Source organism: Rhyacophila brunnea, unplaced genomic scaffold, assembly GCF_057557595.1.
Source record: "Rhyacophila brunnea isolate RB1 unplaced genomic scaffold, BYU_Rbru_1.0 scaffold_6, whole genome shotgun sequence".
Taxonomy (NCBI): Eukaryota; Metazoa; Arthropoda; class Insecta; order Trichoptera; family Rhyacophilidae; genus Rhyacophila; species Rhyacophila brunnea.
The window spans coordinates 41,131,659-41,159,469 of record NW_028233276.1 but is presented as its reverse complement, the minus strand read 5'-3'; positions in this window follow the sequence as shown (position 1 = coordinate 41,159,469).

Here is a 27,811-nt window from a genome sequence, read left to right as displayed (position 1 = left end):
TTAAAAAAAATATTTAAAAATAGGTCATCTGCAAAATATAAATAAGCACATTCGATATATATGTAGGTACTTGAAACATGACATCTTGCTATAATACTATATAACGCCTAATATTGACAACGGATAGATCCGAAAGATGTGAACTCAGTAAATAGGATGAGAGAATTGTGAATATATTTAGGAGATTATAGCCTTGAAAAATCTTTAGGGCAATTAAATGTAGTGGAATTTGGTGATGACGAGCTATACTTACTTTATGGCTGCAAAAAGATCACGTGTCATATTAGAATACAGAGATTAGCCAAGGGAAAGAAAAAACCTACACACATTAAAGTGAAATAGCTGGACTGCGCCATGGTGTATAATATGACGATATTTTTGGTGGAGAAGAGCACTTGATTACTTGGAATCAATACAATTTCCAGATTATGCCAAAAACCTCTGGATATCTCTGGCTAGCTTTTTATTATTGTTGTGTGAATTTAGCATTTCCTTTTACCAGGGAATTATCTATTAAAAATCTATTAACGTGGACAAATTGGCAGCAATTAACAAACATTCGAAATAGTTTTATTTATTGCCATATAAACGCACATCTTTTCTTTGTTGGATTCCATACATTGATATAATTTAATAATAAATACTTACTTTTTTTCACGTAATATTAATACCTTTACGAAGCTGTACTATAAGTTCTTGATAAGTACAAAAAATGAACAATATTATCTTACTTATATACTTGAACAAATAAAAATACCTGTATTGAAAATTGAAAAATATCTTTATGGAAATAAAAAACAAAAATAATGTTATAATTTTGTTAACAATAATTTTGATAGCTCACATCGCACCATCCCACTGTGCACGTGTTTGGTAAAATGTGTAATTTTCTTAAGTACATATGAGCGCTTTAAGATGCCGACCCGCAAGTATGTGATAGGATGCAATTTTAGATAACTTGTAATGCAACTATTAATTTATCTAAACTAACCCTTCAGTGGCTTTCCGTATAATATAATATATAACAGGCCATATGTTTTATATTATTCAAAGTATGTGTATATATTATGATCCAATAAAACGAAAATTCAAAAATATATTGAAGAATACCTTTTCGTGAAGGTTGAATTGAAATCTATGAAAGCGAAGGTGAAAAAAGATTAAATTAGACCAATAAATTTAAATTAATGCCTACGATGGCCGAGCGAGTCGGCTTATAATGTCGAGGGTTCTAGGCTTCAATCCCAGGTCTAAAAAAATTATATGTTTTCTTCAATGCGTGCTTAGACCCAAAGTTGACCTAATTGGCTGGGCAAGTGGCCAACATGTCTCGTAAAACAACAAAACTCTGTTGACACAACCTCTACCTCTCGAAGTTAATATAATCTTCTTATGATGTGACATTGTATAGTTTAACAACTGTATTATGGATTAGTTCACGACGTAATTGTGCTCTATACACTTTATTTTTATCTATGAGTGCTTCGGTGAGGTATCAATATATCTTTGTGATTTTTGTAACCCTGGACGCTTTTTCTCATTGTTGAACTGCTATTTCTACTTATAATTAATATTTTATTACTACTACAGCAGTGAGTACAGCCATTACTTAGGCTTTATGGGCTGTGTAGTATTAAAGAAGATTCATAAATATGAAGATATTGTTAACATAAACCACGGAGCTTAAATTAGTTATGAATGAATTTATTAACAACTACATACAACATGTTGAATAATAGCTATATCTGTATGTGAAAGGACTGTGTGAATTATTTTAAGCAGCCAAATTTCCTGATGCATCCTTATTTTGAATATTTAGATTAATAAACTCCAATAATTCTATAATATGTTATACACAATAGCTTAGGCATTATTTCTAAAATCAATATTATTGGATTCAACTCAACGATAGTTTCTGTTTTGATAACGCTAAAGGAAAAAATCTTCAGTGTATTAATTCTTAAGAGTCATAAATTTCTTATTTTGAAAAAATATGAAGCCAAATGAAATATAATGTCGTCAGTGATATTGAGGGTTCATCCATTAGATCTCAAAGTTCAGAAAAGAACTACTGTCATATATATTTTTTAATATACAGAAAATCAATTTATAACATCAGGCATGGAGTCTATTCGTCTGATGGGTAGTACTAAGGGTAAAAGTGCAGAAAACCATGAACTGGCAGTCAAGATTGTAATCATTTGATCGACATGCATATTTTTTCCCAGGTGTCAGTTGAGTTTTTCACTGCACTTGTTTAATTGGCAATTTTAACGCCCTTTGGTGGTTAAATTATCATTTGTTTTTAAAGCCATTATATGAAATTTAAAAAGTTATTGAAATCATGCGTATATGACTGAAATGAAACACACTGAAACATGAACAGCTGCCACTGATGACTGCTAATTTAGTAGTTAATTAAAAATTATTTTTATTCTAATTAACTAAAATTAACTAATTTAGGCCGCCATGTTTCAAGGTATCAGTGTATACAATATTAATATTTATATGGCTACCAATGCAACCTCCCTAAAACGTTGCTGCATCGCTGTTAAATCAAAAGTTTATATTGAGTCAAATGTTTCTAACATATTATTTTTATATCCCGAAACAGCTGTTAACGTAAATGACTCTGTATAAAGTAGACGTAACAAAAATAACGTTGTTTCAAAATCAATAAATTAATTATTTTGTTATTCAATGAATAATTAACAAGATTTAAGAATGTAACATTCTTTATTGAACAAATATAATATGAAAACACCTCTAAAATATAATATACAACTACTAGATTTTTTTTTTGAAAAAAATCACGACGCTCAGGGGGACTTGAATCCACGTCCACTCAATTCACGCCAATGTGCTTTACCAATTGACGCCTTTAATATTTTTGAAGAGATTCACAAATAGCGTTAATTTGGGTAGTTGGCTTTAGTATTTTAAATCAAAGTTCCAATTACCCTCAATACTAACCGGTGCCAGAACCTCTCTAAATTTTAGGTACAACGTATTTGCACCTACTAATAATTTAATGAACTATCTTATTTATTCAACGAATAATTTACAAGATTTGAAAATGAAGCATTTTTTATTCAACATACAATATAATTTATTTGAATAAATTCTTTCTTACTACAGTGAAAAAGAGTTATATTTGTTCTGTCATTTGTCCCCAAAGTATTTCAATACCGCTTTAAGTCACACTGCGTTTTAATGTTAACCTTATATGTATCATAGCAATCATTCATAAAGATCACTTTCTATGAGTAGATAGGTAATCTAGATCAACGGAGGGGCGCTATGCAAAGTATCATCAGGAGTACAGAGATGATTTCTGTAGGTATATAAAGATGTTCCATCTAGAAGAAGATCATCAAAAGCAACCAACTGCTCATTCAACAGGTGTTTAATCGTTTATCAGGCTAAACGGCTGATGCGACAAATATTCACAGAACCACCCCCAGTCCTCCAGTAAGTGTAAACATATTATTTTAACCACTAATGCTATGATTTTATAATTAACCTTTATTACTGAAAACCGAAGATCTACTATATTATAGTATAATCTATAATCTAAGATAGTTTTATAGATCGTTAACTACTTACTGAAATGCTTATGTACCTACAGTACATTTATTTAGGGGAAGTAAAATCGACAACATGACAAATACATTTTTTACATATTCAATAAAATATATTATAATATACTTAAGTAGGTGCACTTCATTTAGGGAACAGTGCTGTTATCAATATGGAAAATTATATATTAAAACTATAATACAGTAGGTACATATAAGCTTTTTCAGATGGTATCTAATAATACATTTACTATGTACGGATAAGATTTCAAAATAGCACTATATTTTTTTATTTGTTATATGGCTTCCTCAATTTAACTATATTTAATATATTATATACTAAATTACAAAAATTAAACAAGATCAGGACCGGTTACGTATATTTAAGTACTTATTTGCGAGAACGAAACTGTTAATTTTAATTAATGTAAAATCTTTTCGTCAAGAATTGATAGTTCCCGAAAAAGAAATCAAACTTTTAAATATAAATGATATTATCATGTTATTAAAAAATAAATATAAAAGTATTCTGATTTTATTTTTGGTTTCAGAATCATAATGTCTACTAAATGGGTCATCACTTTTATATGCGCTTTTGCTATAGTAAAAGCTCAAAATGGATACTCTAGAGATAACCCATCAAACCAGTTGGGTTACAATCCTTTTGGCCAAGCGATTTCTGACGAAGACCAAATAAATGGCGATGAAATCCCAGGAGAGGCTGGTCGCGATTACCCGATTTACAACAAAGTTCCAGACACAGCTTTCAGTTGCAATAATCAACAATATCCCGGTTACTATGCTGATCCCGAATCACAGTGCCAGGCATTTTATATCTGCCAAAAAAGTGGACGTGGTGCTGGATTCTTATGCCCCAATGGAACTATTTTCAACCAAGAGTTTTTGGTCTGCGACTGGTGGTACAACTTTGATTGCAGCCGTGCTGAAGAGCTTTACAGCGTAAATGAGCAGGTAACTCGCGCAATGGAAGAAGCCGATGCAAGACTGAAACAACAACAGGGAGGATATAATTATGAAGCTCCCGGAGTATCTTTAAATGGTGGCTATCAAAACGGTCCTTCAGGACAGTTAAATGGAAATCTACGACCTAGCAGTACTTATGGCGTACCATCGACAGGAAATAATGGGAATGGGTATAGTCAAAATGGACAAAGCTTCAATGGAAGAAATAATCAAAATAATATAAGCCCTGTTTATGGAGTCCCTGGGCAGACTTCAGGTTCACCTTTTGGACAATCTCGTAGTGGTAATAATGGCAGTGGATTCAATGGGCGTCAAAACGGAAATCGACCGAGTCAAAGTTACGGTGTTCCATCATCTAATGGTAACGGAAATGGAAGATATTCTGGCAACGGGGGTAACAATGGGAATGGAAGGAATAGTGGAAATGGGTTTAATGGAAATTCTCCAAAACCTGTGTACGGGCCTCCTACAGGTTTCAATACCTTAAATGGTCCTGGAATTGAATATAGTCCAACAAATGGACAATATAATAACGGTCCAAGTGGAAATGGTAATAGTGGATATCAAAATGGCAATAGTGAAAACACTCCAGCTAGGACTTATCTTCCTTCAAATAATGGATACAACGGTGGAAATACTAATGGTAATGGATATAGTAACGGAAATGATAATGGAAATGGTAGAAATGGTCAGGTATTTAGAAACGGGTTGGGAAATGGCCCTTCAAATCTGGACCGAAGCTATCTTCCTCCAGGTGGAAACGGTTACTCAAATAATGGAAACAGCCCAAGCTCTCAATATGGCGTACCTGGACAAGGAAATGGATTATCTGGAGGAAATAATGGAAATGGACCTAGCGGTGGTTTTGATGGAGCAACTCCTGATAGATCATATTTACCTCTATCAAAGTAAAGACTGTTTTAAAATTTATACTCGTAATAATATGACCTGGCTATGTTGACATGATAACGATTTTTTTTCAAATAACAAGGTTATTTGTTGACTGTAAAAATATCTAATGAGTGAAAACTATTAAGTACCATTGTTGATTATTTTAATCGACACTTTTCTTTAGACGTCAACCAAAAACAATTGTTATTTGATACTATTGTATTGTATATAAATTATGTTAAGTGATTAGAAAACATTTTGTGAATCCTTTTTTCTATTTTCTTATATTAAAATATTAGTATTAATTAATCATTACGGAAAGAGAACTCACCGAAACTTAGTTTTTAAAATATTTTCTTGGAGTAAATACCTATTCCAGTGATTTAGTATAGTTTTTTCATGTATTATTTAAAATTATTTATTTTAATACTGCGTTTAGAATAATTACTTTACCTTATATATTATTATGTAAATACCTTATACTCATATACTTAGTACCTGCAAATAAAGATTTTAAACCTATTCTTTCTTTTATTCACATTATAATATTATGTTTTTTAAATCTCTTCTGAAGTATTTTTACATGGAATCTTTAAATATATTAATTACCTTAGTATCATAAGACAGTATTTTTGTACAAGTATATTATGTAAAATACAATTACGATCAAAAGGGAATGGAAAACTGGGCGTCAGGCCAATTGGGCACCGTACTGTCGAATGAAATAGACAGACGTTCGTTACGATTTTAAACAGAAAGTAGACCAGAAATTTTAATCAGTTTTTTTATACTACTTAGTAGTTGTAATTCATTTTTCTATAAGCATAGTGTTTTTTATTGCGGATTAAAAATTATCATGCCTGAAGCTTTATGATATAAAAAAGAGCTCTCTTCTTGTTGGAACTTAAATCATTATGCAATTAAATCATTAGTTATGTGTGAATATTTAAATTGTCGCCAAGCATTAAATAATAACATAATAATTTTAATATAAATAATAATATTTTTACAAATTTTATTCGATTCAATAATTGTCCAGGCGCCGAATTGTCCTAGACCCGATCAAAAAATGTAAATAAATCCTTAGATATTAATTAAGTCATAAATATATTCCTAACTCTCGATTGCCTACCGCTTCATCCACGTTTTTTACTATCTTCGCTACTGAACTGGCCACATGGGAGTGAAGGTTGTATTAAAAGTATCTTTACTAGTTGTTAGCCATTCGCTCAAATCATTCGGTTCTTGCACTGGATCAAATATAAATTAAATAAGCAACATTATATATTTTTTGATCCAGCGATGATACTAAAAAAGTACTAAGTTATACTATATTTAATAAATTGTCCTTTTCCCTTTCCCTTGATCTTTCTATGATCATTAATAGTTTTGTAACAGCTATACAAATGTATTATAACCAATAGTTGTAGACACAGTCTTTCATTATTATTAAAATTTAAGTAAGTTATGATCATAAATTATCACAGTTATATTTTACCTTCAATAAATACAAAGAAAAAGCTAAATTATAGTACTACATTAATAAGAGTATTTCATTCGTTAATTATTTCTTTATTACACATTACGTGTAATTTAATATTGCGTGGAGATTTTGTGTATGAATTACAAATCAATAGTTTATTACAAAATAAAATCGTTTAAATTACTTATCAATGTAAAATCATTGCTATAATATATTATATTTTTTGTAGATTTATTTACAACACGACGCATTATAATCTTTGTAATCGAATATAAGTTAGGTGCCTACAATAATTTCATAATTATGAATTTTAAAATATTTTAAAATAGATTAGGTAATATGTGATCCAGATTTTAAATGAAAATGTAACAAGATGTATGTATGTAGAAAGTCGTATCTTAAAATGAACATTTTGAATTACTTTTTAATTACCACATTTAAATAGCGTGTGCTAATTATATCGAATGTTCACCTTAATCGTTACGCGCTGGGCGCGTCTTTAGCGTCAAATGTATTAATTTAATAAAACGCAAATGTTTATCGTACTTTTATCACTTTTATTTAAATTCTGGACCGGGTTTGTCCGCCTCAGAGGGACATTTTTAACTCAGATTGAAAATGTCCATCTGAAGAGGAAGAAACCGGTTGAGATTTTAAATAACATTGGAAGAAGTACGAAAAAAAATGCGTTTTATTAAATTAAATTAATAATACAATGCATTTTCAAGAAATTTCAATAAATAGTGTAAAGTAATGTGGTTACCTACAAGTAAAAGCAAATTCCCATTTTCATTCCTTTCTAAATTATATGGGCTTCCAAGTACTGTAGATCATATTCACAGACTTCTTTTAGAATGAATAGTTATAGACCGATTGCCTACCAGGGTTTTAGAACTGGACCAAAAACACATTTATCGTAATTCTCGACCTATAGCTTTATAAAGGGCTGCTCTATTCACTCGGACATCGTTGGAAATTGATAGTGAGGATTGGTAAAAGGCATAATACATCAATAATATGTCGTAGACATCTGATAACCTTAGCATAAAAAATATGTGTATAACCTTAGCATAAAATTTACAACTTAAAGTTTTATATCTAAAACAGTCAGAAGAAACAATTTGTAACATTTTATTTTTCTTTGAGAGTTATTGTGCAATAATTCTGTAAAAACATATGTATGCAATAGATTCCTAAACTCTCTTGTTTGTTCTAAATTCTATGTCCTTTTATGGTTTGGAAACCCTCCTCTGCAATGTATGGTTTTTCCGGCATGTTAGTAATGTCGATGACGAACGTAGTATACCTACGTTTGTGATTACTGATTAGTAATATCCACTTTGTTTGTATCAGTAAGAGCATTATGCCTTATCTGATTGTCTGTTGTTGACCTGTTATATAGGAGCCAAACATATGAGTCGTCAAGTCACAAAACCTTCCTTGGTGACTTAAAAAAAATAGTTTTAATTTCATACCTATCAATTGACTTTACCCTATCATGTCCCAGCATTGGGGCAGTATTTAACTATTTATTTTATACATACAGCATAAAAATATATAATTCTATTTTCTCATTATGACAATATGGTTTATGATGAATGTTATATGATTATTTGTTAATATGTTAACAGACATAAAACGGTGATCACAAGTAACTACCCCAATTTGTAAGAAAATATCATTTAAAAAGAAGGTTTTAAATATATCCAAAAACGGGTTTTAAAATATTTCCAGAGCGAGTAGTCTATCCATAATCTGTAGTAATTCACACTTAAACTTTTTATATAGCCTTTTTTCTTACATTAATAATAATTATTTGAACTCACTTCGACTATTAAGACTTCTTCAATCTTCATCAACAGGAAAATAGCAACTCCTTAATAATTATTTTTTTCTTAATTTTTATATGATTTCATTGTATTGATTCACAAGGAAACCGAGGTAGATGACATTGTCTTATGTATACTCGATGTTCAATTTAGTTATGATTTCATCGTCGTATAAGAGTCATATATTTCATTCTTGCCTAGACTTGCATAGAACCAGAAAAAATATATTATTTTATGGAACCTTGGACATAATTATTTATTTCTATTTTTTGATTGCATGGAACATTGAAATAAATAATTGTAAACTCTCGGTAAACAATGGGAAATATTTTTACTTACCGTCCGCTTTAATGATATATCTTTAAATGTTTTTTTTAATTAAATTGTTCAATTATAACCATAACGTAAATATCTAACGTTGCTTTTCAACATGATTTATTGTTTTATTGATAGGTCATATGAAAATTTTGAGTATTTAATTAATTTAATTAACTTAAAAAATTGTAACATGTTGTACTTTATTGGCGGCATGCAGGCATGATCTCAAAGAACCCTGTTTGGTTATCACTGTCATAAAGAATAAATCAGATGATATTATCACAAATTACCTATCCACAATACACGTATTAGATAGATATACCTTTATACGGAGAGGTATATTACTAGTATTTTTAAGATTTCATTTGTTTAGTAATTGAACATACATCATTTTGAAAAACACTTATATTATAACCGATAGAAAAAATCTTTTTGAAAAAAGTAAACCACCCCGGCGGGGAATCGAACCCTGCATCTCCCGGGTTTACGCCCCATCCGCGCATTACCTATATGCTTCGCAGTGACATAGGTACTAATTGCGACAAATTTTAACTATTGGCCACTTTTAATACCCACTCATCAGCGCTCTCCTAAATCAAGCCACTTTTGGCAATCGATTTCTGTTTATTAAATCAAAGTAGATACCCATTACTTCAATTACTAACCGACGTCGTCGATTTCTACAATATTTTTTATGACGTAACTTACTTGAACTTGCTAATAATTTATAATTAACTATTTCGTTTATTCAACGAATAATTCACGAGATGTAAGAATGTACCATTCTAAATATTGAACATACATAATTTTGAAAAACACTTTCTGAGAAAATATATTCAATAAAAAAATCTTTTTGAAAAAAGTAAGCCACCTCGGCAGGGAATCGAACCCTGCATCTCCCGGGTTTACGCCTCATCCGCGCATTTAGTAATTATTTATCTAATCATAAGGGATGAAAAAAGAGAGGAAGAAAATTACACAATTGTTGTGAATAATGGATCGTTTGAGGACCGTAAATTATCAACATAGTTTTATATATATGATTAACTTTATTTACTATCAACTTCATGAATAATAATATACATAGTTATTAGATTACATTTTGTTATGCGACCGTTACAACAGACCTTCGAGTACTCACTGGTGTCACGCCATACACCCAAGTGAACATAGAATAATAATTAGTATTAATTAGTATTTAGCATTGGCGCGCAGCCAGTGCCACAGTTAAACACGTATTTATAATATTCTTATATTATTACTTATAATATTTAATTATGTTGTTAAATTAGACGGCTATACATCAACCTATAAAAAAATACTTTTGTTCTAGATTCATATCCATTAAATACAGACCTAACATAAAATTAATTACAAAATTACAAAAATAAACAAAAACTACCACAAATGAAATAATACCAGCTAAAGGCCCAAAAGGCGGTTCAACCCTATTGCTAGTATCCACCTTTGGATCACATCACTCTTGCAGTTTTATTTATATCAGCACTAAGGAAACATCAATTATGTATGTAGATAAATATTTTTTCATTACACCTTTTCTATAAATTTCTACTACCCAACTATTCATTTCTTCAAAGTTTTTTTTCCTATTTTACAATAAGTAACACACAATTTAAATAATAATAAAAAATCTATATATCTTGAAATCTTTAAGTTCAGCCAGTGACTTTAGACAGAATTAGGTTTAACTTTATTAATATTAAACTTACATAATTTTGAAAACACTCCTTAGAAAATATATTATCTATAACCAATAAAAAAATATTTTTGAAAAAAGTAAGACATCCCGCAGTATGTGTATGTTCAAATATTAGAATGTTATATTCTTGAATCCTGTGAATTAAAAAAATAGTTCATTTATTTATATTAAATTATTTTCTTAATGTTTTTGGATACGTATTGGTGACTTTAAACACTGTATATACTTACCTATATATATATATATATTTTTAATATTTTTTTCTCAAATTTCAAGCTTTGTATTTTTCGCCAGGTTGTTCTGGCAGGTAGAGCATTCGCCTTAATTTAACATTAGTAATGTAATATTAAATTTATAAAATGTGGGTATGATTATAATGTATGTGTAGAAATTATATAATATGATAGAAATAAAACATTATAAATCTCATTTCAATATCTTTATTATAATTTGAACACAAATAAAATTTTATTGCAAAAACAGCCAACAAATAAAAGTTTTGATAAGAATTACTTATAAATATATATATACATCAATATTATATTGATTTTTAAAATTATTGCGAAGGCAAGTAAGATCGGTGTGGAGCATTTCCGTTGAATTCAGCCGAATGAGAATCACCATGAGATGATCCATTATCTCCTCCAGATGGTCCATGAGACGCACCAGTAGGGATGCCATACGATCCTCCGGGAGAGCTTGGCCCATGATCTGATTGACCATTGAAACCAGAGTCATTATTGTCTACATCAAAAGTTTCGATCAAATCAGAGTCACTTTTTTGATAACCATTAAATCCATTGTTATGGCCACCATTTGAACCATGTTGAGAGTTTGGTCCGCTGACACCATTTCCAGATGGTACACCGTAAACTGGTTTAGGAGAATCAACATTGTCGTTAAAATCTCCTCCAAATTTGGAATTTCCGTTTTGGTTTCCGTTAAATCCGTTTCCATGCCCACCATTTCCTGTTGCGGGTACTCCATACACTGGTTTTGGGGAATCAACATTTCCATTTAATCCTCCACCAAATCCATTATTGTGTCCAGTATTAGAGTTGTATTGAGAAGATTGTCCATTTTCGGAAGGTACACCGTATTCTAATTTCGGGGAATTAATCTTGCCATTAAAAGAGCCATGATTTCCATTCAATCCATTACCATGTCCATTTCTAGAGTTATATTGAGAAGATGCTCCATTTCCTGGTACACCATAGACAGGCTTTGGAGAACCACCGCTACTGTGACCGTTTTCATTTGTGGCACCATGTAATGCGCCGTTTCCAACACCATTGTGTCTACTATTTCCATTATTTATACCATTTCCATTTCCAGAAGGCACACCGTACACGGCGTTTGTAGCATGGAGTCTATTACCTTGGGATCCAGAGTATCCTCCATTATGACCACCTCCATTTTGTTGTCTACCATTTCCATGATGATCATTTCCACTTCCACTGTGTCCACCATTTCCAGAAGGTACTCCATACACAGGGTTTGGAGCTTGAAGTCCACTAGACTGATGACCAGAGAAACTTCCACTATGGCTGCCTCCATGTTGTTGTCTAGCATTTCCATGTTGTCCATTTCCATTATGTCCACCATTTCCAGAAGGTACACCATACACAGCATTTGGAGCTTGAAGTCCACTAGACTGATGACCAGAAAAACTTCCACTATGGCTGCCTCCATGTTGTTGTCTACCGTTTCCATGTTGTCCATTTCCATTATGTCCACCATTTCCAGAAGGTACACCATAGACAGCGTTTGGAGTTTGAAGTCCACCAGGTTGAGGACCTGAATATCTTCCACTATGGCTGCCTCCATTTTGTTGTCTACCGTTTCCATGATGTCCATTTCCATTACCATTTCCATTATGTCCACCATTTCCAGAAGGCACACCATATACAGCACTCGGGTTTTGGAGTCCACTGGGCTGAGGTCCAGAGTATCGCCCGCTATGATCACCTCCATTTTGTTGTCCTCCAGGGGTGTCATAATTGTATCCACCCTGCTGTTGGCTTAACCTAGCATCAGCCTCTTGCATGGCTTGAGCAATCTGTTCATTGACACTGTATAATTCTTCAGCTTGGCTGCAGTCAAAATTGTACCACCAATCACACACCAAATACTGTTGATTGAATACAGTTCCAATAGGGCAGAGAAATCCATCACTCTTTCCATCTTTCTGGCAGATGTAGAAAGCTTGGCACTGGGATTCAGGGTCAGCATAATATCCAGGTGTTTGCTGATTATGGCAACTGAACCCCGTTTCAGGGACTTCGGAGTAGTTAGGATAATCACGGCCAGCTTCTCCAGGAATCTCGTCACCGTGAAGCTCATCGCCATCGTCGGAATGTCCTTGGTTAAATGAGTTATAGCTTAATTGATTAGCTGGGTTGTCACGAGAATATCCATTTTGGGCGGATACTATGCCAAGAGCACAAAGGAACACAATGCTCCATTTGGAAACCATTTTTACCTGGAACATAAATGTTACACTATTATTTTTTTGTCTTAATTATGAGATAAAAATCAATAGACTTACTTTCTCTACTAACTATTATTTTTTAGATTAACTGAGAAAAAATATAATATACATTAGCTACAATGATGGTAAGCTACATCAATATGATAGCGTATCATTAATGCAATTGATTTGATTTTTTTAAAATCTTTGAGAACATTTTCATGTTGGTTTTAATGATGTGTTTAACTAACTATGTGGTCATTATATTGATTTTATTTTGCAAAAAGCATACGTGTTAATTTATAACTACTGTAATATTAGTGGACGTTATATTATTAATTTTGATCATTTAGAATAATTAATTAATTTAATAATTCAATAATTAATTTTTGTTAACTGATGTATTATAATACTTAAACCAATGTCTTATTTTTCTATTAATCTAAAATGTGGCTCACTATTAAAATTTGAAAATAATATACTAATATATATCGATGGTTTTAAAATTATTTTATTAAAATCTGATATCGTCGTGACTAAAGGCTACTGATTTAGAGAAGAGTTAAATATGTTCTGTGCTGCCATATCGAAAAACGCTCATCTTTATATACTAATAGATATTTAAAATTTGCAGCATTGGGACTGACCACTCAGTCAAATCTTCGACCCCACTTATATTTTTTCAGCCACTTGCAATGAAAGTAGACCAACTGTTTTCGAGTTAAATCTAGATTTGTTTTTTTCAAAGACTATTACGATAGACACCACTCACGCGGGTTGTAAAGGAATCTATTTTTATCGCCAATTCGTTGAGATTTATCTTAATTGAAAGCCTTATGCAGAGAACAGATCATTTCATAATAATTAATAGTTCTCACATCAATACTAAAAATCAAAAATAGCAATCATTGCATTAAAGTCATAGAGATTTTACCAGACTTTCTACGTAAACAAAGAACGCATCAAAATATAATTTATTTCTTCGTACATGATATATTTTTTTATAAATATTTACGAACCTAACATGATTATTTAATTTTTTCGGAGCAGCTAAAAATTACTAGTTATTTTTTTTCATTTTGTAATAAACTTTTCAAGGCAAGTTAACAAAATATGTATTACACATTTAAATTATTGTTATATAATAACGTTGCGAATTATTTACATTTTTTTTTAATTTCTCTACAATCTGTCGATAATCTTGAAAGATTTTTAACAATTTTATGGATTTGTTTAATCTACTAGTGCCAAATTATGTATACAAACAACACATGAATTTGCCGTACGAGGGATTTGATAGATACGCCGATTCAGATGAAAAATATCCTGTCACCTGACCATCGATGATGCATGTCATATTTTATAATGTTTGTAATTGTCGGAGCTAGATATCAATAAGAGATGTAGACTTCTTTATAAGTATCATCCTAGTTTCTCCAGTTTTCAGGCCTTTTCATCCTGTTACATTCTCCTTCAAATAATAAATTCATCTCTGTCGTCTTCTACTTCTAGATCCAGTGACGTTATTAGACAAATTAATGCTTTCCCATTTTTTATACAGTATTTTTTATCATCCGTGCGCGTGTCGTTTTTGTTCACCATTCACGTCGAAGGTAAAGCAAACTACACACCGCGATCTCGATACTGTCCTGTTAAACCCTTTAGGTTAATTATTAATACATTTTGTTTCAAACCAGTGAGCTGATTTTTTGAATGGAAAGATATTATATTCATTACTACGAAGTTTAGGTAGATATTTATATAATATATATATACCAAATGATTTTCCTCGATTTGCCGCTCTTCGAGTAACTGCCGTCCCCAAGCGACGCGCAATCTGCCTACCCCCACGCGACGTCACTGTCTAGATCACTTTTTCTGGCACTTATCTGGTCAATATCTTTAGTGCCATATTATCTGTAAATATTTTAATACTATCTGACTACCACATTCCCTATGACAAGCAACTAATAATTGTGATTTTTTTATATATCCAATTTTATGTCTTTTACTTTTGTTTATATCCCCAGCAGTCATTTACAAGCATGCATCATGCACGCATTTGTTTAGCGTTAGTAAGTGAATTTTTACTTCATCTGCTATCTTGTTTATTATTCGTTCAGATTATATCGTAGGTTTGCAGTATTATCATCTTAATAATAGATCAATCACACATGTGAATCGATGTATTGTTTTAGTTGTGATCGATCAACTAAAGCATAATCGGATTTTGAAATTGCCACGTTTCTACCATGAAGCGAATTGTGGTGAAAACCATAATAACATTGTCTTCGATTTCCGGCATTGTTTGAGATGGTACCCGAAAAAGAGGCAGTTGACCGTCATTCTTGCAAATACGATAAGATATTTCATTGACAAGATTGTATTATATCGAACCTTTTTCAATAAGTAAATACAAAATCAAGTCCATAACCACGAATATTATATAATTATCAATTATGAATGCGCTTTGTCAAATGTGTAACTAATAAGTAAACAAATAAATTTGTTTATTTGAAAATAAAGTACCAGTTGTCGATTATCTACTCCTCTCTTCGAGACTAAATCCAATTTCCTGCCATTCCTCGCAAAGTAAATTAAGCCCAAATATCACAATAGGTACGTCGTTCACAGGCGATCACCAGATATATCACAATAGGTTGAGAAAAAATATATTTTAACCTTAATTACTATCCATTCCTCGCTATTTTCCCATGTTACCACGTTTTTCTTAGCTCGTATTCTTGTTTGTCCAGTGGTTGTTTGTCCAGTACAAATCTTGCAATCGATTTTTAACTAACTTCCCGACTAGCTAGACATTTGAAACTTTTTGAATATATCAGAACACGATGCCAATGCATTATTTTAATACTTTAGCCATCTTTAAGCAGAATTGAATTCATTATAAGTTAATTCTGTTTTGTATGGAAAGTTATTTTAGAAAAATCCGTAAAAAGTAAAAGACGATTATTGGTTGCTAAGAGAGTGGTCCTAGCAACTAAACTATTAATATATAAATGCGTTACTACGGAAATCAAAATGAAATGTCAAAATGACATTTCAGTATCTATATTTGTTTGTTTGTTTGTTTTTTATTTAATTCATATCAAGTACAAGTTTGAGCATATTGAGCATAATAATTCAACAGAAAATTTAAAAACGTATATAAAAAGTTCTTTTTATCTTGTAATTATTCTACTATAAACTCCCACACACCGCTCCACTCAATAAATTTTAACTTGGAATTTTACTTACTACTCTCTCCCGTAGATAGATATTTTAACACCTTCCACCATACAATAATAATTATAATATTACAAAAAATCAAACCTCAATTTAGTAAGGTGGTATTTATTTGATAATGTGAGCGAACCACATCTCATAATTTATTTTTGTATGTGATGAATATCAAGTGACCTAACTAAAGCAAATCAACCTAGACTCAGTGCCTGTAAGAATAGTAATAGAACAACTATTTATTCTACTAAGTCCTTGTCCAGATGACTCGCGCGCATTCCAGCTACATGTGACTTCATTGAGCCGTCTACATACGAGGGTGGGTCAATAATTCCTTAGAAAAAAGCATTAAAACAGTTTTTATTTTTGTATTTTTTTTTTATTTCTCAACATAATCTCCTTGGAGCTCAATACACTTGGTTAGACGTTTCTCAATTTTTTTTAAACCGTCAGAAAAATAAGTTTTCGGAAGGTCCTCAAAATAAGCATTTGTCCGATCGATGACTTCTTCATTTGAAAAAAAACGTTGTCCACTTAGCCATTTTTTTAAGTTTGGGAAAAGGAAAAAGTCACTGGGGGCTAAATCTGGCGAATACGGTGGGTGGTCGACCAATTCGAACTTCAATTCTTCAATTTTAGCCATTGATCGTAAACATGTGTGAACACGGGCATTGTCCTGATGAAAGAGGATTTTTTTCCTGTTTAAATGAGGCCATTTTTCTTCAATTTCGTTTTTTAGCTGGTCCAATAAAGATGCATAATAATCCCCTGTTATTGTTTTTCCTTTTTCCAAATAGTCAACGAAAATAATTTTACGTGCATCCCAAAATACAGTAGCCATAACCTTACCAGCTGATTTTACGGTTTTCGCCTTCTTTAGACATGGTTTGCCTTCGCAATCCACTGCTTTGACTGTTCTTTCGTCTCGGGAGTATAGTGGTGTATCCATGTTTCATCTACAGTCACAAAGCGACGAAAAAATTCATCCGGATTGCGTTGCATGAGCGACAACAGGGCTTTAGAGGCCACCACCCTACTGCGTTTATTGTCGACTGTGAGAAAACGCGGCACCCATCTTGCAGAAATATTTTTCATGCCCAATTTGTCATGTAAAATAGAAATGACGCTACCTTTTGAGATCCCTGTAACCTCAATTATCTCACTCAACTTTAATCTTCGGTCACTTAACACCATATCGTGGATTTTATTGATCATTTCTGGTGTAGTCACCTCTACAGGACGTCCTGAGCGTGGTTCATCCTTTTTTGATGTACGACCACGCTTAAATTCATTTAACCAGTTATAAATAGTTGCAAGTGAAAGAGCAGATATGCCGTGAACTAAATCCAACTCATTTTTTATTTCGTTTGCTGTTAACCCTTTTATATTAAAATGTTTAATAACAGCTCTAAACTCAATTTTCTCCATTTTCCATTTTTCCATTTTCCACAAGCAAATTTTTTTTTAAATGTACGAGAAACACACAACAACCCGACCAATCTGATTGAAACTTCGCAGCATACTGAATCGGTAGTGCCGCTGCATGAAAACAAACCGCTTACAGTACTAGTCGCGCCACCTGTCGGCTTTTCTAAGGACTTATTGACCCACCCTCGTATAATCGTCGCGTGTCACTTTTTGCGCGCTGTCGAGGTACAGGTGACCTCATTGAGCTATCTACGTGCACTCGTGACGTATCGCGGCAAGACACGCATCATTTAGTTACCATTTGTAACAAAGCGCTTAAAATGTTGGGCTTCGTCATGCGTACTTCCCGGGTCTTTTCAGATGTTACGGTATTAAAACTTTTATTTAATTATTTAGTTTGAAGCAGACTTGAGAGTGGGTCTATTGTTTGGGCACCGCATCAGTTGAAGTATGGCCTCATAGTGGAGAGGGTACAGAAGAAATTCTTGAGACTCCTTTACTTGAGGTTGTATGGATACTATCCGTGGCTTTATCCAACTGACTTTCTCTTAGGCATGCTTACATACTGCAGTCTGCAATTTAGAAGAAATCTTTATTTAGCTACGTATTTTTTTCGACTTATACGAGGTATAAATGAGAACTCTGTCATTTTTAGCAGTGTTGACCTGTGTGTCCTTGATAACTATCTTAGAAATAGAGACCATCAGTTGTTTATTCTCCCAAGGTGCAGAACCTACCTGCCACTGGTAATGCCAATTGGGAGGGCGATAACTATGTTCAACGAAATTGCTTCGAGTGTTGATATATTTCACCTATGTGAGAATGAGTTTAGGTAGATTTTCTTTTATAAATTCTTAAAATAGGGTCTGCTTAACTCATTCGGTGTACTTCCTTGTACCTATCTAATTTATCTACTGATCTATCTCTTTTTTTTATGTAATACTGTTTTGTATTTCTTTGTTTCTAAATGTCATGTTGTGAACGTCTTAAACTTATAATTTGTAATGTACACAATATGTTTAAAAAATAAATTGAAATTAAAATCATCTGGACAAGCTCTAAAGCTCTATTTATCTTAAATGTTGTATTTTCATATTTAATGACAATAAGCACCAAAGAATAATTAACTTCCTATCTAAGAGATTTTTTTCCTGTATCATCAAGTCAGTCAACCTGAAACTAATAGAAAGATAAAATCTTAAATTCTCCTTTTGGATCGGCTGGATCCCAAATATAGAAATTGTATGTTTATATCGAGCTAGACGATAACCATTTAAAATGTAATTAAACTTAACGCATTGTATATGAATTAGAAAGACTGTTTACATAGTATCAAATGCAATTATAAGAAAATAATAAAACGATCATAAATATTATTAACAAGTTAGGTACCTACTATAAAACACATTTACTTAATTAAATAGAATTTAATTACCCGCTATAATATGAAATAATTATTGATCAGTAAGATCAGTTTATGCAACATTAACAAGCCAGTGGCACGAAATGAAGCGGGTAAGACATCTTAAATTTCATACGGAATTTCAAGTCAGATGCTAAATTTTTTATTTTGCACCCGCCTGTTTTTATGAATATTTATGACTTTGAAAGTAAGTATTGCAATACCAGTATTTATAAAACCGGTACCAAAATACTGGGCTTAAAAAACAAAATACTAGTATTTTCGGTATTAAAAATCCAGAGAAATTGAAAAAAAATGAAATATATCTAAAATAATTATTACTAAATTTTGTGAAAAAGTAAAATACTGACAAAAAAACTCGGCGCTTTGCGCCTCGCGGAGGGACTTCGCCCTCCTGGGCCCCTCAGATGATGGTTACTTAAGCACTGACGACTAAAATTATTAAACATGAAACATGCTTTGCCTACTGATTCTCTGAATGCTGGTTGTCCAAATTCGAAAGAAAATTTATTTGTAAAAGTAACCGAATTCAAACAATTTTACTTTTCTGAAAATTATGTAATTACAATAATAAAACTAAAAGAAGTAATAATAACAGACGAACAATACGTTGCATATAATGTAGGCTACTGAACGTAAAATGGAAATAATCAGCGCGCGTCTATAGTTATTCTACGTCTATTTTTAGTATTGCTTTTGCGCTGGAGATCATGAATAAAACATGTTCCATGTTAAAACGTTTGCCATTTCATCTCAAAAGCTGTTCTACCACTATGATTTTGGATGGAATTTGGCAATAAATTAAAAAAAACTATCACAATTTTAGTTTCTGGATGGGATTTTCATTCATTTTATCTAAAAAAGTTGGTTCCAGTGAGAAAAAATATGCCAAAAAGGCGCCAAAATAATGACGAATAAATACTATATTGATATCGGTAATCAATATAAAATACCGGTATTCATTTTCATTCCGATTTCATTTGGTATTGCAGTTATTTAAAAGTAACGAGAAGATAAGAAACATATAAGACGAACCGGAGATATTAGACGTGGCTCTACCACGTGCTGGTGATTTCTCAAAATAATCTCAGCTGTCTTCTTCCCGAAACTTTTCTTTACACAAATTGGATCTAGCAACCTATTATGCCACTAAATACCACATTACCTGAAAAGACGTAAGGGATACAGATTCTTGTATTACGTGTGGTGTCCATAGTATGATATACGTAAGAGTTGGACATGAATAACGACGATAAAGCTATATAAATATTATAGAAATAGATATTTGGTAGTAGGTTAGGTAAATTCTGAAAAATGATTGATTGTACAACAATTTATGCTCATTTAAAAGTTCATTGTCAAATGAAAATATTTAATTAATATTCAAAAAGGAGAGAAAGAATAAAAGAAGTAATAATTATTATATTTTTAATTAGCACGAACAGTAGGAGAACATTAAATTAATTATTTAGGATGTTGAATGTGCGATTTCATTATCTCATATAAATAAATCACAATATGGCACATATGACCTTTAAAAATCATCTGTATTTGAAGACATGGATAGTGTTCATCCAGTAATTTAACTTCATTAGAAAATACTATTCTCAAATTATATTATACGATCACGATATATTTATGGTATGTAATTAAACGATGTTCTATTAAAATTAGGTATCTGTAACACTTTGATAATTTTTCATCCCATTACCACGATTTTTGCCGCGTATTTCACATATTATAAAAGTATGCATCGCACTCAAGCTATTTTATGCAGCGATTACCAACTCAATAATTTTAAACTGTAAAACTTAATAACAAAGTAAAAATAATTAAAACTGAGTCTCAGTAAAATAATGATATAAATTCAAAACTTCTCATGCTATATCGTAAAACGAAACGGCAATGAATAATAATAATGCAGACGATATTAATTACAATTTATAATTATATAATATTCAAATGCTTACACAAATATAGCAAATGATGAAACTTGACTGGGTAATACAATATTATATACCTTTCAAAAAAATACTTTAACGGTCCATTTAAAAAAAAATACTTTTTTTTTCGGTTAGGTACACGTTCAAACACGCGCGTTAACATGATGTTACTCCCTACTTCAGTTATAGTTTGTCAATTTATGGCTACGGCCGTATGTTGTAGCTTAGCCACTGGGAAATGACAATAGAAATGGCGTATTTCAAAAAATACTACCTTATTCTTAGGTCAATAATTATTATAAAGCAATCATCATACGTCGGATAATTATCACATTTAAATGATCAAAGATATCGCTTATAATCAGTATCTTTAGAATTATCTCCAAATGTATTAAGCGTGCCCATTTTTTGAATAATAAAATGCCTAATTCTTGTCAAACTTGAGATCACAAAGATTATAAAATATATTTTTTTGTCGTAAATATTTCACTATATAATGCTAACATTAATTTTACTAATGGTTTTGTAAATGCGTTTAAAAATTAATAAACCTAAAAAATCTTAACACCACTGCACATGGACGTACTGAAACATGACTATATTCTAAAATATTAGATCAAGAGGTTTAAAAGAATACTATTTTATGTAATAAAAATACTTTATATAGTCATCAAATGTTGAAAATAAACATAAAAGATAATAAGGCTTCCAAATTATATAAATAAATTATCTACAACGTCTAAGGAATGTCCAGGGTTATGCTCTGAAAATACATTAAAAGCCCCATTTTGACATAGTACGCTGAGAATATGTGCCCTTAAGTGTCTACAAACAGGGAGAAAATTAATATTGTTTCCTATTATAGTGTATATTATAACATCAGGGCAAAGTGCAGTGATACTTAGGATAATATCTAGTAATGGAGTTTTAAAACATGCAATTAAATATATATTTTTAGAAAATCATCTTTTAAAAGTAGGTTTAATTAATCATTACGTAGTATATAAAACTATTAGAGACAAAGATGAATACTTTTATAATTGGAAGATAAAGCTGTAATTACCTAAACAAAATATATAAAATAAGCATTACTTGAATGGTTTCAGCTTATAATTATGTCATATTTTGTGATTTAAATGTATTTTAATAATATCGTCGTCGTGCTACTACTCTCGGTGCATCGCTACGTCTCGCGTCTCTCGCCACGTTAGACCTGTAGCACACAGACGCTTTTGTGGCACCACTGCAAAGTAACGGAGGACAATCACTTGACATAACCCTCGAGGTTGTGCCACAAGAGTACGGAGTGTCGCAATTGCCGGTGGCATCCGGAACACATATCCCATAAACGAGAAGCTTTTCTTCGTAACTTCTTCAATCACCGAAAGCTATTGTGTCCGCTCATGAAATCGAGTATTTGTTATGCAGTCTTACCAATGTATCCCTAAATAATTCATAGTTTTATAATACATAAAAAATGTGCAACTTAAAAAAGTGTATTATAAGTGTATCATAAATGATTTCAAAACAGCGTTAAAAAATTCTACCTGGTTTAGAAAAAAAAATGTTTTGCATCCGTGCAATCATCAAATCATTAGACTAAATACAATATCGAGTGCACGTTTGTATGGATAATGTTACCTAATGCAAAATTTCGATTTCATTATAGCCAGATTAAAAGACTGTTATAATTCAATTCGATGGAGAGGTCAGAATTAGCTAAAGAAAGTAACCATGACCTAAAATTAATATGATTGAAATGGAAGCTTCTTTCTAATGCAACTCATGTAATGCAGTTTTTAATACTTACATTCATTATTAATAATTTATGATGGATATGTAATTTATTATTTAAAAATGCCGCAGGTATATGCTCTAGTTTAATAGCATGATTTTTTTTTAAATCGTAGAATATAATTAAACAATTAGCAATTATTAATTACTGTTATGTAAATCAGAATAAAAAGGAATTATTACCATGTTTTTATTAGCTCGTATTCTTGTTTGTCCCGTACAGATTTTTTCTTGTTTGTCCAAGATTTTTAACTAACTTCCCAACTAGCTAGACATTTGAAACTTTTAGAATATATCAGAACACGACGGGAATGCATTTTTTAATACTTTTGGCCATCTTTAAGCAGAATTGAATTCATTTTCAGTTAATTCTGTTTTTTATGTTTCGGAAAAAAATTCGTTAAAAGTAATATTTACTACTCACTATTATTGGTTGCTAAGTGGGTCCTAGCAACTAAATTAATAATATATACGTGCGTTACTATGGAAATCAATATGAAATGTCAAAATGACATTTCAGTATTCTATATTTATTAATACATAGAATTGTCAAGTTTATATGATTCAACGGAAAATTTAAAAACGTGGTATATAAAAAGTTATTTTTATCTTGTAATTATTTTAATTAATTAATATACTTAGGTACTTATTATATATTTTCTTATAAATAATTAGTTAATATATAAACCTACGGATATACATATTAAGTAAAAAAAAACACACAGGTTGCGAAAATGCGATGACACTTTTCACCACTATATTTTGGAGGGATCGTGGAATTTCAATTGTCACAAAAAATATGCTTGTGCAATCATTGGTATTTTCCATATTTTTGTACGGTGTTAGTGTAGTCATGGACCTAAGGGTGAGGGAACGGCAGGAAATTAATACCTTCGAAATGTGGTTTTGCGCCGAATGAATTCATAAAAGAACGATATGTCTGACACGCACTCTGCAGTTTTTTTAACATAGTATTGTTTGGCACGGACCAGATAACCTGGAGAGACTGATGGTTTTGGGTAGCCTCTAGAGAAGGCGAAGCAGAGAAAGAGTGTCGGCGCACTGGAGCTTACTGAGGTTAGTCTTCACTCTATAATGAGAGAAGCAGACGACTAAGAGGGGTGGAAAGTCTTGGTCGCTCAGAACATAACGGAATTTTAAAATAGTCACGAACCTCATCCATGAGGAAACGATAAAGAAGAATAAAATTTTGTTTTTCTTTTCTTTTATCTCTTTTTTTTATACTTTCCAATTGAATGATAGTAACTAGTGTTACCGTGGTGAAATAATTACAAAGAAATTGGCAGGCTTTTAGAAAATTATTCATCATCATAAGTAACTTCATCGAAAATCAAACCCGGAGTCCCCGGATGAGAAACCAGTGCCTTACTCATTCGGCTACTATTATCTAATAAGTTTACTTTTATTATAATATCTTAGTTATTTATTTTCATTTTTTCATAATATGATACAAAGAATAATATGTTAATATAAATATATTTTTATTTCATACCTAACTACTCTTGTATTTAAAATTATCAGAAATAGGATATTTCATCAATTGATTGCAATTTGAAAAGTCACAAAAAATGGAATGTCATATTAGAAAAAAAAATTGGACCGACTGGGACTCGAACTCATGTCACATCACACCACCTCTGATATTTTAAATGTTTTTTAAAATTATGTTTTTTCATGAATAAAGAATTCAATATTTTTATAAATTGTGTGTATATTCTGTACTGAATACCAAAATGATAATTTGCTATGCATATTATTATTAAATATAATATTATTTATATAGCATGATTTATTTAACCGAATATTAATAACAATGAGTCTCTTGTTGTATGAAAACGTTTATTTTCAACTTTCTTAATTCAGATAGCTTACAATCTTTGATAGGTTTGAGATGAATATCTGCTCATCGTATAATTTTATCTAGGCAATTTTGATAACGAAATTGTTTGCACGTTTTTTGTGGTCCATTCCATATGGGCGGGGGGCTACCTCTATATTGTCCATAGTCACGAAGATTGCTCCACATTAGTATAAAAACATGGGTGATCCATTGCAATAGTATCGAGAACATCTTTGACTCTCCTAGTGAAAACAAGTGCTAAGAGATACCAAAAGAATATAAATAAAATAATAAATTCAAGTACTTCATACAAATCTTTGAGATATAATATCGTAAGTTAAATAATAAAAATATCTTGCCTTGAAACCAAATAACGACATTAATGTTAAAAGTTTATATTACTTTTTTATAATAATGTAACAGTGAAATAACTCAAATATTTTACATTACTCACAAGTGAATTGAAGATTTTCCGCAATATAATATTGAAATATACGTCGCGCTAGTGATACAAAAACTCAGAGGGATGGATATCGTTAACTGTGAATTTATACATTTATACAAGTTTATTAATCAATACAATACCTGAATTCCAAACACCAATTTTTTGTATTTTTTCGAACCCCAATATATTTAATTGTCATTTCTTAATTTTATTAAATTCTATCAAATATAATTATTTCGAACAATAATTAGTCTGTAGAGGAAATGATAAAAATATTTGATTTTCAAAAAATAATAATAGTAGAATAATTGTGTAAAGTTCATTGATATTGATCAAATAATAAAATTGATATCCATGAAAGAAAATGCATTAAAATATCTAGACTTTTTCTCGGTTATTAATGGCAGAATGCTCGCAATGCCGAAGCGGTAGCGTGTTGCCTTATAACATCGTGGGTCCCAGGTTCAAATCGGAGAACTGACATTAATTATATGTTGTATTTTCAACCCAGAGTATGGACTTATTGTGCAAGTGGCTAACATCCATTTCTTGTAAAAACAATTTATTAATACAACTTCCATTCTGTGGAGGCCCATCTAATCTTAGGAAAGAACATAATTATTCATAAAAATATAATAATATTTTTGTTAATGAATAATACTTTATAACAATTTTTTGGATATTTTCAGATCAACATGGTGTACAAATGGAGTATTGTATTTCTATGCGCCTTAGGTGCTGCCAGTGCGCAAAATGGCTATTCCCGTGACAATCCTTCTAATCAGTTGAGTTACGATTCATTTAACCAAGGATATTCTGATGACGGTGATGAGCTCCACGGTGACGAGATTCCTGGAGAAGCTGGTCGTGATTATCCTAACTACACCGAAGTCCCTGAAACTGGTTTTAGTTGCCATAACCAACAATTGCCTGGATACTACGCCGATCCCGAATCACAATGCCAAGCTTTCTACATCTGCCAGAAAGATGGAAAGAGTGATGGATTTCTCTGCCCTATTGGAAGTGTATTCAATCAAAAGTATTTGGTATGCGATTGGTGGTATAATTTCGACTGCAGCCAAGCTGAGGAGTTTTATAGTGTCAATGAACAGATTGCTCAGGCCATGGAAGAAGCTGATGCTAGGTTAAGCCAACAACAGGGTAGTTACAATTATGATACTCCTGGAGGACAACAAAACGGAGGTGACCATAGCGGAAAATACTCTGGATCTCAACCTAGTGGACTTCAAGCTCCAAGTTCTGAATATGGTGTACCTTCAGGACATGGAAATGGTGGACATAACGGCAATGGCAATGGAAGTGGCAGACACAATGGAAATGGAAATGGTGGACATCGTGGAAATGGTAACGGAAATGGTAGATTCAATGGAAATGGAGGTCATGGAAACAGGGGTCATGGAAATGCAGGTCATGGAAATGGTGCTGGAAATGGGGGCAGAAGTCAAAATAACATCAGTCCTGTCTATGGAGTGCCAAACCAATTTACAGGATCGGCTCAAGGTTCACACGGATCGAATGGTTTTAATGGATTCCAGCAAAAAAATGGGAACAACAATCTTCCTCATGGCTACGACAGTCAAAATATTAACAACATTGACCAAGCTTATGGTGCCCCATCATTAAATGGAAATGGACACAATGGAAACGGAAACGGACACAATGGAAATGGAAATGGACACAATGGAAACGGAAATGGACATAATGGAAACGGAAATGGTCATAATGGAAATGGACATGGTCAACACGGTAATGGAAATGGAAACGGTCATAATGGTCAAAGAAACGGTAATGGAGGAAACAGGCATAATGGCAACCGTAATGGAAACGGTTTTAATGGAAGTTCTCCCAAGCCGGTATATGGCCCTCCATCAAACGGAAATGGCAATGGATTAGCTGCATTCAGAAATGGATTAGGTAATGCACCAACTATTTCAAGCCATTCCCATCAGAACTCAGGGAATAATAACCAATTCTCTCATGGTGGTAGTGCACCCAGCTCACAGTATGGAGTACCAAGTAATGGCCAGTTCAATCTCAATGAACCTAATGCCTACAACGGACAATCACCTAATAGTCAATATGGAGTGCCAAGTGCACCAGATAGATCTTACTTGCCACAGTAAAACATTTCTGAGCAATATTCGTTTAATTAAAATGCTAATGGTTACCTGAATTTTCCATACTTACCACTATTTCTATAATTATCATTTATAATTTATTATTTAAAAATAATCATTTATTTTATAATGTTCAAATTATCAAAAATAAATGCTCCATTCAAATATGTATGTATTTTTCTTTATTTATTCCTGACTCCCATGTTACATTATTAATAATATCCTTTCTTCAAGAAATGTAGTAGAATAGTATATTGTATTCATTGCAT